Below are 14,590 nucleotides of genomic sequence, written 5' to 3' on the forward strand. Positions count from 1 at the left end.
GGGGCCAGTTAACATGGTCAGGAGAAAATGGAGCAGAGTCATCCTCTCTGTTCCAGGTCACTGTTGGCTCAGGTGATGACTTTGGTCTCAGGGACAGCACCAGTGCCTGACTGCTCAGCCTTGGGGACCAAGCAGAGGAGAGGGAACTAGGGGTCAAGCTCCAGGGTGTGGGACCTGGGGCTGTTCCAGCACTGTGAACTCCAATTTCCTCATCAGCATCTCTCAGGAGATGCTCCGAAGAACATCTAAGAGGCAGCTCTACCCAGTGGATGCTGCTGACAATCAGACCAGTTTAGAGCCTGAAACCTGGTACCCCAAAATGAAGTATTTGTGGGTGACTATGGCTGGAGGCGCAAGTGAGGGTAGGATTTAGGGGGTTGCAGAGTGCATGCTTTTCTTTTGTAGGGACAGCAGGATTCGTATCCTATTCGGAAGCCTGTGTCTCTGACCAGCTGCTCTCGAGTGCAGCAGATCCTTTCTTTGCCCTGTAGCTGTTTGGTTTGGGTTGCTGTCTCTGGCTGAGCTAGAGCTCATCTCAGGCCGTGGTTTCTATAATTGCTTTAATGTATATATTTCTATTGACATTGTGATGGATGATAACAGACTTTCCCTGAAGAATGAAGCGGTCTTGCTGGGTTGCTCCAACCTATCAGGGGAAAGACCAAGGATTAAAGAACCAATTATAAATGGATATTTACCTGATAGATTAGTGACAGCAACCTTCGAGCAGCCTTGCTCTATTAGGTAAATGATCTATGCCCCACCAAGGTTTATAAATATGTATTTCACTAAAGGACTTAAGTCCTGGCAATAATTAAAATGCGGCTCGTAGCATTCCATTAAAATCACGGGCCTCCCTTCTGATTATTCACAAGAAAATGAGCTTTAAACAATACCACAGCGTCAGGTTTGCTCACCTTCTTAGTGACAGTATGTGAGTGGTACGGAGGAGTCAGCTTGTCCCAGACCACTCCATGTCTCTGTGCCTCTCCGCCTCAGTCCCCAGTCCTGGGATTACAGAGTATTTACACGGCCTCCGGGTATTGATTTACGGTCCTCATGCTTGAGCAACGAGCTCTTCACGGACTTAGCCATCTGACTTTCCAGCATGGCTCTCTGTGCTTTGATTGGTTTGTCTGCATCCACGGGGCAGACGGGACCCATCATCTGGTTCCATTCAGTCACCTTTGTCAAAGGGCCTCACAGAGCAGCTCACCCAGGGTCACAGTTCTGCGCTTTGGTGTCTTGAGCTCTCTTCACATGGCCCTAAGTGTTCTAGATCAATAGAGCCAGAGGGGAGACCGAGGTGACTTCTTGAGCCCAGTGTCATCACAGTGAAGGTCACTCTGCAGACAGGAATAATGCAGCCATTCTCCCATACCTACCTCTGACTGTGATGAATGAAGCCCTGAACCAGGTTGGAGATGCATCAATTTGATCTACTCCTCTGAAAGGGTGCTGGATATTATTTTAACAGCGGTGCTAACATTACACCTCCATGGTAGCATTCCCTGGGCCCTTATGTCTGAGAAAGTGCTTTTAGCCTTGGCTCAAAGTCAACAGTCTTGGAATGCACGCCCTTTCGGAGGTATATGCACCCCAGTGACTCTGTGATGCATTCTCTCAGGAGACTGGTGGGGGGCAGCCAAGCTTTAAATAAATAAAACAAAAGCTCCCGTCATCCGGGATGCCCATAAGCCAAGTGTTCCAGGGTTCTAATGTGGGTAGGAAGTCTGAGTGGATAAAGCAGGGAGTGGGGTGGGGGGCTAACACAGTAGAGGTGGGAAGAGGGAGGCTGGAGGCCAGAAGTGGCTCTCAGGAGAATGGAGGCTCTTAATGGGAATCCAGGCAGGAGTGATGGCGCCTCTCTGCAAACCCTGCCGGTTTCAATGTCTAAACATCATTTGTACATTTATGAGAAGGCTTTACATGTGGAGTGAAAGAGACATTGTAATGTTTTACATAGTACCAGGTAGGTGACGTGTCTAACTCCCCAGCCTCCCTCCCCTGTGTGTGCAGCCCATAAATGTTGGTCTCCAGCTGATGGAAGCTACTTATTACCACACAGGTAGATGTTACCATTCTCCACGGGAATCGGGGCATTCCCGGTTTATACTCGAGAGCAAATCTTTGCTGCTTTCATCAGTGGCTGCCAGGGCTTCAGGGAGTTCCAAGAAGGAGAAATATCTGCACACGGGCCAGCTGAAGATGAGAAAGGTTCACAGAGAGACAACTGGGACGCAGAGTACAAGCCTGTAATCCCAGACTTTAGGAAGCAGAGGCAGGAAGATTGGGAGTTCGAGGCTAAACCAGGATACACAGCCAGGTCCTGCCTCAAAAAAACCTAACAAACCCAGGCTGGGGAGATGGCTCAGTTGGTAAAGTACTTGCCTTGGATACTGAGGCCCTGAGTTTGATTTCCAGAACCCATGAACCATGAACATGCTAACATGTGGTTACAACCCCAGGCTGAGGAGACAGAGACAGGAGGATCCCTGGGCCTTACTGACCAGCCAGGCAGGCTAGCCTATTTTGTAAGCCCCAGGCAAGAGAGCAACTCTGTCTCAAAGGAGGTGGTGTTGTTTCTGAGAATAGCCACCAAGGACAGGCCGCCACATGCATGCACACAAGTATACCCCCGTGAACACACACACACACAGACACAAGCATACACACACACACACACAGAGGCAGACAGAGAGAATCAGACACATATACACAGATACACCACACACCACACAGATACACACAGAAACATACACACACACACACACACACACACACACACACACACAGAGAGAGAGAAACAGACACACACAGATATACACACAGATACACCACACAGATACGCACACACACAGATACACACACAGAAACACAAACAAATGAAAACTAACCAAACAGCCTTCCAACCAACAAAATAAAACCCCTCACGTGGACTATCTGCTCGAGTTTCTCAGTTGTTCCTCACTGAGATCGCAGATCAGCAACCTAAAGCCTGAGTTCTGTCTGGCTTCTTCGATAGTAGCAAGCTCTCATCCAGCCACACCTGTGGTTGGCATCCGCGCCTGCTTTCTGTTGATGGCGAGGGAGCTGAGTAGCTGCCACAGTGCGCACCACAAATCTAGGGAGCCCCTGCTTGCATCCACCACAGGAAAAGTTGCAGACCCCCTGGGCTCATGATCATAACACTATAAAGGGAGGCGTCACCCGTCTCCTGGGCTCCTGTCTGGTGTTGTCTGGCGTCAGTTTGATGACTAGCTCTTGGGAGCTATGCTAGGCAGGGCTCTCTGGAGGGACAGAACCAATAGAACATGTGCATATTTTACATCCCAGACTGGCTTCTGAGATGGAGTTGGGTGGTCCAAATATGGCTGGCTGTTTGTTGGCGAGACAGAGAAACAAACAGGTGTCTGTCAGTACAAGAAGCTGGCTGCCTCAGCAGACAGACTGGATAGAAAAGCCTAGAAGCTCCCTGACTAGTCACTGGTATTGAGTCCACACTGAAAGGCCAGAGAAATTGGAGACCACTGTCAGCAAATGAGGGTGGCACTAACGCTCACACTCTTGCATGCACACCGTCTCTGTCTTCCTTGAGCTTCTTCTCATCCAGATCACTGGACCATTGTAAGGCACTGTCCACATTTCAGGGTCACTATGATATGTATGAATGTTGGTTTTCTCTGTAAGTATACCTCCCCCACATATTCCAGACATCTTATTCATGTATATATGTGTGTGTGTATATGTGAGTATAGGTATTATTTGTATTTATTTATTTGTATGTATGTATGTATGCATGTGTGTATGTGTGTATGCGTGAGTATAGGTATTATTTGTATTTATATGTATGTATGTATGTATGTATGCATGTATGTATGTATATGTGTGAGGGTAGGTATGCATATGCCATGATGCATGTGTGGAGGTCAGAGGACAGCTTTTGGAGTCAATTCTGGCTTTCCACCTTGTTTTCTTGTCATTTCTGCCGTGGTCTGTGTATCTGAGCTTCTGGGTGATGGATTCTCTGGTCTCCACCTCTTGCTGTTGGGATGCTGGGATTGTGATTCTTGTAATCTGAAGCTGGTGATATACATGAGCCACAGGGATCAAACTCAAGTGTGCCAGGCAACAAGCGGCTTTAGGTACAGAGTTCTCTCACAGCCTCTTTTAAAATGAAATAATAAAGGGAAACATTGAAAATGGTAAAGTGGGAGTGGTGACAAACACCTTTAGTCTCAGCACTTGGGAGGCAGAAGCAGGCAGATCTCTGTGAGCTCAAGGCCAGCCTGGTCTACAAAGTCAGCCAGAGTTACACAGAGAAACCCAGTCTCAAAAAAACAACCAACCAACCCACCAACTCACCAACCAACCAACCAACTAACCAGCCAACCAACCACCAACTAACCAACCAGCCACCAAACAACCAAGCAAGCAAGCAAGCAACCAACCAACCACCAACTAACCAACTAACCAACCACCAACCAATCAACCAACCACCAACTAACCAACCAACCAACCAGCCAGCCAGCCAACCACCCACCAACTAACCAACCAACCAGTCGGACAAACAAACAAACAAACAAACTGTTAAGTAAGGGGCTGGAGAGATGGCTTGGCAGCCTTAGGAATGAGAGCATCATGGCCCCGGGGCGGGGGTATGGAGTTTAGTTCCCAGCATCCACATCAAGCAGACCACCTATCTCTAGGGAGAGACCTCTGTGGGCTGGGCACCTGCCCTCATGTGCACATATCTACACTTAGGCACATGCACATGCATGTAATTGAAATGATAAAAACAAATCTTTAAAACAAAAGGAAAATGTTAAAAACTGGAAGGAAGACTCCTCATCAGCCTGTTGGGAAAACATGTCTTCCCCCGCCCTCTCCCCTTAGGATGTGCACTGGCATGGCTTCCCACAGGCCTTTAACACGTAAATTAAGATACTTGAGACCATGGGAAAACATGCTTGCCTGACACTGAGTCTAGGTCATCTGGAACTTTCCAAGCACCATGGTGACGAGCCTGCTGAGATTCCAATAGGTTCCTGAAGGCCAGGGCTTATGTCACCAGCATCCCATGAAGTCATATGTGGATTTGCTTCATGTTCATGAAGATGGAGGACTGAAGACAACATTGGGTATCACTTATCTTGACTTTTCTGTTTAGAACTGTCTAGTCAGGGTTTCTATTCTTGCACAAAACATCATGACCAAGAAGCAAGCTGGGGAGGAAAGGATTTATTCAGCTTATACTTCCCATACTGCTGTTGATCACCAAAGGATGTCAGGACTGGAACTCAAGCAGGTCAGGAAGCAGGAGCTGATGCAGAGGACATGGAGGGATGTTCCTTACTGCCTTGCTTCCCCTGGCTTGCTCAGCTTGCTCTCTTATAGAACCCAGGACTCCCAGCCCAGGGATGACACCACCCACAATGGGCCCTCCCACTCTAGATCACTAATTGAGGAAATGCCTTACAGCTGGATCTCATGGAGGCATTTCCTCAACTTAAGCTCCTTTCTCTGTGATAACTCCAGCTTGTGTCAAGTTGACACATAAAACCAGCCAGTACAAGAACTGGCCTGGAACTCAACAAGGGCTAAACTGGCTGTGCATCAAGCCCTCCGGGATCTGCCTGTTTCTGCCTCCCCAGGTGCTCACTGAGACTACAAGTGTGCACCACCACACTGACTCCCCCAAGTCATCTCCCAGTGTGGGTTTAGTAATAATAATATAAAGTATTGCCTGGAAGAGTGTTATTTCTTGTATACTTATGCAAAGGAGAATATAGGCAAGCGCCCTTTCAAGCAATGCTTGCATTTTGAGCCCTCGCTTTCTCTTTCCATTATAATTCTAAAGTTCCATAATTATTTTCATCTTATAATTTTCTATTGTGATTCTAAAATTCCGTAATTACACTCATCTCGCAAGTACAGAAATATCAGATGTGCCGATCAGTAAAGTATTACAAAGAATTCATGGCCCTTTTATGGAATTTATAATTCTTCATCATGGGGAAAATTATATTACACACCAGAAACAGAAATACAAGCGGAGACAAAAAGTGGATTTCTCTAAGAGAGAGATCCATAGGCATGGATGTTTTACTTCTCCTTCGGATGTGGACATCACACTGTTAAGACAGAAACTGCCCACGAGCAAACTGTGCAAGGCTAAATTCATGAACGATGCTGCCTTTGGAGAAAATGCTGTTGAAAATTATATTTAAAAACGATGCAATTCTCAGATCGATTGGGCGGGGGACTTAGAACCCAGGCACTTAGAGAGTGTAGGAAGGCTCCTTAATGTGTCAGATCCCTGGGGGGCTGGAGAGAGGGTCAGCAGCCAAGACTGCTCTTCCAGAGGGCCTGAGGTGATGTTGGGTAGTTCACAGTCATTTGTAACTCCAGCGCCAAGGAGATTTGATGCCTCTAGCGCACGCACACACACACACACACACACACACACACACACACTCCTAAACATAATTGAAATGATAAAATTAATCTTTTAAAAAATGCATAGTACTGGGGTACCTGAAGTGGACAGAGTTCTGAGAGGGTGGGGCCCAGGTTAATTGAGTTATCAGCAAGCCTTCCTCTAATACTGGGCTGTGTGTGAGAGTGTGTGTGCATATGTATGTATGTATGTATGTACGTGAGTGACTGTGTATATGTGTGTGTATGTATGTATGTATATATGTGTGTGTGTGAGTGACTATGTGTAGGTGTGTATGAGTGACTGTGTATGTGTGTGTGAGTCTGTGTATGTGTGTGTATGTATGTGTGTGAGTGTGTGTATGTATGTATGTGTATGTGTGTATGTATGTGTGTGTATGTGTGTATGAGTATGTGTATGTGTATGTGAGTGTGTGTATGTATGTATGTGTATGTGTCTGTGAGTGACTGCATGCATGTATGTATGTGTATGTGTATATGTGTGTATGTGTGTGTGGTGGTGGGTGAGTCTGAGTGTGTACAATGTGTATGTGGAGGTCAGAGAACAACTTCTGGAACCTTCTGCCTTTTTGAGACAGGGTCTCTAGCCAGCATGGGACTCTGTCACACTGGCTGGGCTGGCCTGTGTGCTTCTTGGGCTCCACCTTTCACTTCTCTCGTGGCTCAGATTGCAGGCGCGCACCACCACAGCCGTTCTTTATAAATGTGTGTGCTGGGAATCCGAGTTCTGATGCCCAGGCTTGTGAGGCAGAGGCTTTATGGACTGATCCATCTCTTCAGCCCTCGAAGGCACTTGGAAGTCTGGCACTCCCTCCTCTGTGCTCTTAGCAAGCACTGCCACCCACCTGGTGGGATGTGTGTGCTAAGGAGAGAGCCCTGCATATCCCTGCCTCTGGACCTGCACGGTGGCCCCCAGCCCAGCATGCAGCGCTGACATGCAACCTCTGACAGGGCCACTGAGGGTTCTCATCATCTTCCTCATCTAGGCACAGAGTGAGAGACCAAAGGCTGAGCACTTGACAGTGGGTTCAGTCTCGAGATGCCTGAGACCCAGCCTGGCTAGAGTCTCCTGTGGGTCTTCAGAGCCTAGTTCTGGAGCCCCTTGGAAACAGACACAGAGACGACAGAGTGAGACAGACACAGGCTTCCTGTCTCAGACTGCTAGCAGGTAAGGGACAGATGCCCAGGGACCCTCAGGCAAGCGGTCAATACTATTCAGATGACATCTGTGGCCCAGATATCGCACACAATGTTTCCACTGAAAGGCTACATGGTTTTTAGCCCAAACTCAACTTACTTCTTTTTGTTTGATTTTGAGACAAGGTCTTACAATGTAGCCCAGGCTGGCTTAAAACTTACCATGTAGCTCAGGCTAGTTTTAAACCTGAGATCCTCCTACCTCTGCCTTCAGAGTGCTGGCATGAGCATCTCCACCGTCATGGCCTTGGGAGAAGCGGTGACCCCTTCTCTTGTCCACAGCAATTCAAACTGAGGATTCAGTTTTTATTTTCCAAAGCCAGCTCTAGATTCTGGGTTTGGTAGACCTCTCCGTAATGTGCATCTTCGAATGATTTTGAAGGAAATAATTTTGCAGTCGTCCCCACCACCACTCTCACAGTGACCTCAACCTTCCCTGATGTCAGACTTCATCTTTGGTTGATCGTTTTTCTCTCTGCTGATATCTTGAGGGCTGTAGTTGGTCAGGGCCTTGTTTGAGCCCCAGCCAACTCTTCAATTAAAATGTTGAGGTAAGTGAACTATTATTACCTAGGGTCTCTCTCTCTCCCCCTCTATTTCTCTCCCTCTCTCCCTCCTCCCCTCCCTCCCTCCCTCCCTCTCTCTCTTTCCTCTCTCTTAACATTTTTGGCATCCATTTCATCTCTGAAGATGACTGCAGTTGACATTTGACACTGCTGTAGAGACCCTTCTTGATCTTCACCACAGTATTCCTTTGTCCAAATGTGTTTTGATCTTGTAGTGACCAAACCTTCTTGGAAAGTCCCCGAAGTTCAGCATCCTTGGCACAAGCCAAGGGGGAAAGTAGGGGGAGACATGAGAGATTCTCAGAAGAGCAGTAAAAAAAAAAAGCAATCATTTACAGGCTAAAAGATGGACTCTCAGCAGTAACTCCGATATTATAATCCACACAGCATCATGGGCAATTTCCCCCTCATAACTCGAGAACAGAGAACCTTATTACTCTTTAAACTCCGATACTTCACCAATTAAATCCCAGTGTAGGAACCACGGCTTCCTGTCAGTGTGTCATTCAAGACAGTAGCCTTTCTCGTGTTCCCTAAAGAATCATAGCGGCAACTTCTTCCTCATTGCGATCCCTCTTATCCTTAGCAATTAAGGGGGAGAGAGGAACGTTCACTTCCGATGCCAGCTCATGTGTTCTCGACGTGGTGATGAATGTTCCTTGAACAATATGATTTCCTCACAGAAAGTAAGACCAGCTACAGACTCACTGGCTTTTATTTTCTTCCTTGCTGCATTTAACTTTTCAGTCTCGAAGCTCAGATAGTTTTTTTTTTTTTTTTAATCAAAGCAAGTAATGGAAGAGCAGCCTGCACCCTCAACTGCAATCATATTTAATCATATTTAATATCCTTATTTCTCAGATGATCAAACTTTTAAAATTTGAATGCTGTGGTTTGATTTAGAACTCCGCAGAAGTCTAACTAATGAAGGCGTGCATCTCTTTTGTTCTTGCACGGAGAGAGGAATGCTCTAGAAGCAAGCTTGAGCCTTGACTCCTGGATACCCACTGAGGAGCGTGCAGGACTCTGTCAGGCATGTGTAGGGCCACCTGCCACGAGCGCCCTGGTGACACCATTTGCTTGTCCACCACAAGGCTGGGTTCGCATGGGCATTGCTCTTATTTCTTGACCACGGGTGGGCAGGATGCTCAGGGCATCTCTCCTCTTTCTTCCCTGTATCTGCCATAGTTCCTGCATACAGGAGTTCACACCATAAATGCCTGCAAATCAGACTTACGTTGAGTACTAGTTAGTCACTAAACATGTTATGCATAATGTGTCTTGTTGAGGAGTGGGCAAGAACTCATAGGGTACAAAGTACAAACCTGACCATCAGAGAGATTTTAAAGCCACGATCCCAGCTGCTGTATTTAACCAGGCGAAGTTCCGGGTACCAAGCTCCTTGTGTAAAGTGTTAGGAGATATTACTGGGTCCCTAAGACAACAGAAAGAGAGGAGGCAGGGAGGGGGCAGGGTAGCCCGGGAATGTGCAAGTTTGGGGAGCTGCAAGCAGCCCCCGAAACTCACAGGGAAAAACTGTGAGGGGCTCACTGAGGAGATGGCAGAGCAAGCAGGCTCTGATGGAAACAGGAGCCCTGTCTGTCACTTTGTGACACGTGGCCTTGCATAGTAGGCTCGCTTGGCTAATCCTTTTTTTTCCTCACTGGCAAAACAGAATGAGATTAGCCAACTGGAGAAGCTCTTGTGAGAATTAGAGGAAGCACTGGGCCCTTCTCTGTTAGTGCCCGTCTAGGGCACAGGATATTTGTGAGGTCCCTTTGTCTCCAGGTCCAGTCCAGCACTGGGGACTGACAGAGTTTGGAATTAGTAATTGAGAGCTAAGGAAGAGAAGAAAGGGGTTTGCCTTTTCTGAGTCAGGTGTCATTTCTGCTGGGGCATCAGCCACATGCACAGCCCCTGTCTGCAAAGGACGTGATGCACACATTTTCCCCTCATACATCTTAGGGGCTGGAGGGGAGTCTGAGGGCATGTTACCCAGGTAACCAGGTACCCGCGGATGCACATACTTCTTACCCCATCCTAGTCACAGGGCAGTGACAACTGAAGGTTCAAGCTTGGGCTTCTGTGGTCAGGGGGTTTCCCAGAGAGGTGACATAGCATCTGTCAGAACTGTCTGTCCCAGATGACAAGGGCCAGAGCTGCTAGGAAAGAGTGTCACCAACGGGTGACACTTCAGTGGAGTGAAGTATGAGGGCCTCCTGGAGGAAGAGACACGGTGGATTCAGATCAAGCTGACATCTGTTAGCCTAGCTGGGGGGTTGGGGTGGGGGTGGGGGAGGTCTGGAGTCTGTCGTGGTCTCTCTCCGCTGAATTTCGTCATCTAAGTAGATACATAGACAGGAAGCAGAGGCATGCCACCTCAGGACTTGAGAAATATGTCCCCAACCTGTGCAGGCTGCTTCCAGGCCATGTGCCATGAGAACAGCCAACTTTTGTGTGTTTGTATGTGTGTATATATATATATGCAGGTGTGCGTGTGTTTGCATGTACGTGTGGAGACGTTGGGTGTCATTCTTCAGGGCCATCTGTCTTTGTTTTGAGACAGGGTCTCTCACTGGCCTGGAACTCACCAAATAGACAGTGCTGGCTGGCCAGTGAGCTCCGGGGACCAATGTGTTCTTACCTCCCCTGCAGTGGGATAAGTGTGCACCATCCTCACGTGGATAAGAGGGACAGAATCAGGTCTTTACTGAGCGAGCCATCTTCTCAGACTGTGGGTTATTGATACCTGACACCGCTTCTTCTTAGGTTATGGCTGGAGTGAACGTGACTGACGCGATCAGCTTGAAGGTCCGAGGTAAGAGGATGCTGGGACTCTGGCTTCTGTCAGCTACCCTAGGAGCTGTGGTGGGATGCTGGACTCTGCCCTGCCTCTGCTGGCCAGGTTTCTGGTATGGAGAAAGCTTTACTTGTGAATGTCACCTGGGTGTGGCGCTGAGAGATCCGGAGTCTCATCCTTTAGATTTCCCGAGTCCTGGGATCGTGAAGGAGGCACTTTTAATAGTCAAGAATGGAACCAAGCCGGCTAGTTGCTGTGTTCCTGGCTTCCTCGGGGCTGGGGAGTGCTGTGAGCCCAGGCACAGGACCTTCCCATGGCTTCTGAACAAGGCACTACATATTTAGGGACCAAAGAAGCTTCACTCCCTTGCACTTCCATAGGTCGGAACTCTGCTCCAGGTGTCTGGGGGCCGGTGACTCACAGTGTCCTGGAGGCTCTACGGTGAATTCTTACCCTTCTTTCCCTGCTTGTCAAGCTGCCTGTCTTCCCTCATCATCTCCAAAGCTGGCGTCCCAGAGACCCTTGTGCTCCACTCGTTCTCCCAGAGTGACTGTGGCCGGGATAGAACTGCACTTTCAAGCTTCCAGAATGTTCCATTCAGCTGTCCTAGGATCCTCAGACTCATTGTCCATTTTCACCTGGACAATGGAACATGGGTAGAGGCCACCATTCTGCCTGCTTGTCCCAGAGGCAACGGCAGCGAGAACAAGGCCGTGTCTGAGACTCTAGGAAGCTGAGGGCCCTCTGTGTCTCCCCGCTTTCTCAGGTTTGCAATTTCAGACTTAAGGCTCAAGAACTGCACCCGACCAGCCAGAAACCATACGCCAAGGCTCGCATCAGCTCAGGGGTCCCATGGAGAGATGCAAAGCTTTTCTCTTGTTGCCCTGAGAGAGACAAGTCGCCATGGCGTTAGGGGGAGTATGTCATAGCACAGTGACCAGACTTCTGCTAATATACTCTGTAGGACTGCAGTTCAGCCGCAGCAACACGAGGAATTGACAATTTCTTGCTCATTTGAATATAGATTAGCTTTGGAAAGTTTTGCTGGCTGTAAAGGCGGATGCTGAGTGACAGATGCTGCTAGGGAAGGGAGGCTAGAAAGGAGAAACAGCAGAGCTAGCCTGGCCTTGACAGGAGAGGGGAAGGCTGTCCGGGGGAGGGTGTTGTACAAAGGAGTTCGTTACCCTGATCTCTCCGGAGAGCTGGCGGTGTGCCGTATGTGTGTGTGTGTGTGTGTGTGTGTGTGTGTGTGTGTGTGTGTGTGTGTGAGGTCACCCTTCTTTATTCTCCTGGGCAGTTCTTGGTTTGTCTTCAGCCCACTCTCTTTAAGCCCACAGGCAGGATAGTTTGGCTTTGAACTTGGAGTTGCCTCAGGCTAGCAGATGCAGGTTACTTCCTGGGGCTGGTGTTAACTGTATGACCAGGGGAGAAAATGGAAGGGGGTCCTTAGCTTAGTTCTGCGTCCTGTTGGTGCTTAGGTCTCTGGCTCCAAACTCTCAGGGTGGGGTCAGCTCTCTAACTCATGGATCTGCAGGGTCCTTCCCTGGAATTCCTTCCATCTTATACAGGTGATTTAGTGCTTGGCCCTAAGCCACCAGTGAGGGACATGCACTGGTGTACTTCATGTTATTATGACATTAGTAAAGGAAAGCAGGTGCCAAGAAGCCACCAGGACCAAGAACTGAGGTCAGAGTCATCAGTCACACCGGGATCAGAGAAATGTGCTGACATTTAGTCTTAGGGCCACTTTGATGGCACAGAGCTGAGTACCTAAAGCTGGGACAGTCTACTGTAGGGCTGGAGAGGTTTTCACAACAACGGGGACTTTGAGATTGTAAACCACTGGGGAGCCAATGTTGTAGCCCAGGAAGTTAGGAGCTGCAGGGGTCACAGGGACAGCTTCAGCCCCTGTGGTGCAGACCAGGGACTGCCTAGCGCATCAGGACTGAAACATCAGGCCCCAGCCTCGGACTGTGCTGGCACCCTGGCCACACAAGGTGGAAATGGTTGCTGTTTCTTTCTCTTCTAGATCCTGTGTGACACACTTCCCTGAAAGTGTCTACAGTTGGCTGACTGTCCTCGGAGGCCAAGAAGTGCAGAGCTAGCAGTCAGGCCTCTGCAGCAGAAGTATGGACCTGGGAAAGAGCAGGAACTGCCCCCTCCTCCCCCACCGCCCCATGAATCGTCCAGCACACGAACCCATTCCAGACATCAGCTGTCTTCCTCCACTTCACCACAGCACAGGATCACCCTGCCCCAGGAATGTAGCACTCAAAATGAAGGTGAATCCTCATGTATCAATTAATGTGATCAAGGTAAGCCCTGATGGGTATATACTGGGGCCCATGTCCCAGGTGATTTGAGATGCTGTCAAATTGACAATATCAACCGTTTCTGTGGATAACTGATCGGCCCCACCCAGGGCTGGCCATGGTGGCACACTGTAATCCCAGTACTGGGGAGGCCAAAGCAGGTTTGCTGTAGGCCTGGGGTCAGCCTGATTTGCATAGAGAGTTCCAGGCTAGCCAAAGCTAAGTAACAATGAGTCCCTGTGTCCAAAACCAAAACCAAAACCAAAACCAAAGCAAAGCAAAGCAAAGCAAAGCAAACTAAATCAAACAAACAAAAACCCCTAATAATAATAAAAGGAAGGAAGGAAGGAAGGAAGGAAGGAAGGAAGGAAGGAAGGAAGGAAGGAAACAGAAAGGAGAAACTTCTTGGCATGTTTTGCTTGAAAAATAAACTGGAGATGAACAACTTTTAATACATACTTAAGAAAATACTTTATAAAGTTACCTTTTTGCTAAAAAGAAAGAAAAAAAACAAACAAACAAGAACGAGCAAAGCAAATGCCTAGTTTTTGGTAAAAGTTGGGGGGTCTCATGGAGGTTTGCACCCACTGCACACTCCCTGTTCCTGCTTTTCTTCTAGCTATTTTTTTTTCCACTCCTGAGGGCTGAACCCAGGCCTTGTGGCCAGCCCTCTTCACTTCTCATTTGGAGATTGGGTTTTGCTATGTAGGCCAGGCTGGCCTTGAATCTCTGATCCTCTGTGGTATCTGGGATGACAGGCTCATGTCACCAGGCCTGGCTGTCATCTCTACTCCTGGGCCACATTCTCTCTTTGTTCAGGTGTGTCCTACCCAGTTCTCTGCTTTAATCGCACCCGCTTGGCCTGCCTTGAGCTTCCATTCCCACTCTTACCTTTCCCTGCGTCAGCCGAGGTCTGGTCTTTCCTTCATGCCCATTGCTCGGCAAGGGGTTTCTAAAGAAGGCCTGGCCCCATCCCTTCAGTTGTGGCTCTTCCTCTTTGGGGATCTTCCTGCTACCCTATGCTATCAGAGAGTGGCAGCTTCAGGTGTCTGAGATCTTATTTATGCTCTGTTCCTTGGCTGCCCTCCTAGTGACCTCCTCGGCCACCCTCCTAGTGACTGCTGTTGGACAAAAGCTTCAGAGGGAAAGTTGGGCATTAAGGAAAGGGTCTGGCTGTCTCTGTCATGCAGTGCGGTCTCTGTCACAGGCTAATCACCAGGCCTGGATCATTTGTGGTGGAAGAAGGCTGAGGTACA

The 14,590-nt window shown here is 48.5% G+C and overlaps 1 long non-coding RNA gene across 1 annotated transcript in view; it reads left to right on the forward strand.

Annotated features, from left to right (window-relative positions):
- LOC115032799 (uncharacterized) overlaps positions 1–14,590 on the forward strand; it is a 34,213-nt gene that overhangs the window by 17,195 nt on the left and 2,428 nt on the right. Inside the window, exons 2-3 of the long non-coding RNA XR_003838436.2 lie at positions 10,992–11,040; positions 13,052–13,337. This is a non-coding gene — a long non-coding RNA (uncharacterized LOC115032799). The remainder of the gene's footprint in view (positions 1–10,991; positions 11,041–13,051; positions 13,338–14,590) is intronic.

This window comes from Mus caroli, unplaced genomic scaffold, assembly GCF_978045245.1.
Source record: "Mus caroli unplaced genomic scaffold, Mus_caroli_1 scaffold_14, whole genome shotgun sequence".
Taxonomy (NCBI): domain Eukaryota; kingdom Metazoa; phylum Chordata; class Mammalia; order Rodentia; family Muridae; genus Mus; species Mus caroli.